This window comes from Poecilia reticulata, linkage group LG21, assembly GCF_000633615.1.
Source record: "Poecilia reticulata strain Guanapo linkage group LG21, Guppy_female_1.0+MT, whole genome shotgun sequence".
NCBI classification, from domain to species: domain Eukaryota; kingdom Metazoa; phylum Chordata; class Actinopteri; order Cyprinodontiformes; family Poeciliidae; genus Poecilia; species Poecilia reticulata.
In genome coordinates this window covers 1,133,910-1,134,986 of record NC_024351.1, presented here as the reverse complement: position 1 = coordinate 1,134,986, position 1,077 = coordinate 1,133,910, and positions in this window count along the sequence as shown.

Sequence of the window (1,077 nt, the reverse complement as noted above, 5' to 3'; positions counted from 1 at the left end):
TCTCTCTCTCTGTCTCTCTCTCTGTCTCTCTCTCTGTCTCTCTGTCTCTGTCTCTCTGTCTCTCTCTCTCTTCCTGCCACTCAGCAGTTTCTTCCCTCTCGCTTGTTTTTCCGTCCTGTAAATCGCCGATGATCCGTGAACTGGGAGGATCAGGAGTTCCTGTCTGACTGTGACTCACCACCTGGGATTGCAGCAACTCCAGTTGCAGCAACTCCAGTTGCAGCAACTCCAGTTGCACCAACTCCAGTTGCAGCAACTCCAGTTGCAGCAACTCCAGTTGCATCAACTCCAGTTGCAGCAACTCCAGTTGCTTTGTCAGAAGCTCCATTAAGAGTCAGAGGGCTTCGAATACCAGCTGCGGCCGCCATCTTGTTTCCAGGAGTTTATCCTCCATTGTCCAGATCGGCCATATTGGTTCAGTGTCATGACCTTTAACCTTTGACCTGCTTCTGAGGCCTGTAGAGTCTGAGATGGAGGCCGTTTCCTGTCTGGCCTTCAGGTGGTGTGCAGACGACCTTTGACCCTTCTCCAAGGCGACTGCTGATAACCTGCCAGTTGGCAAGTCTTCCTTCCAGCTTTCAAAATAAAGTTCTGAATAAATATAAAAGTCCTGAAGCATGTCGGCTTTTCAAAGTAAAGTTCCACATCGGAACAAAACCAGTTGTGAAAAAATACACTGGGTTTTCAAAATAAAAGCTTTAACATGTCATAGTTGTTCTGCACTACTACGTTAACCTAACCAGCCCTTCAAAATAAGACTCGTTCTGTTCTAAACCAAACGGGACCCTTCAAAATAAAGCTCACAGACATGAACAGGAATGAAAACCTGCAGCTCAGTGGAGCGTTACAGCAGTTAGGAGGTCATCACTTCCTATGATTCATGTTTTCACCGGCTCACAGGGGGCAGAACCAGAACCAGAACCAGAACCAGGACCAGAACCAGAACCAGAGCAGAACCAGGACCAGAACCAGGACCAGGACCAGGACCAGAACCAGGACCAGGACCAGAACCAGGACCAGAACCAGAACCAGGACCAGGACCAGAACCAGGACCAGGACCAGAACCAGGACCAGGAC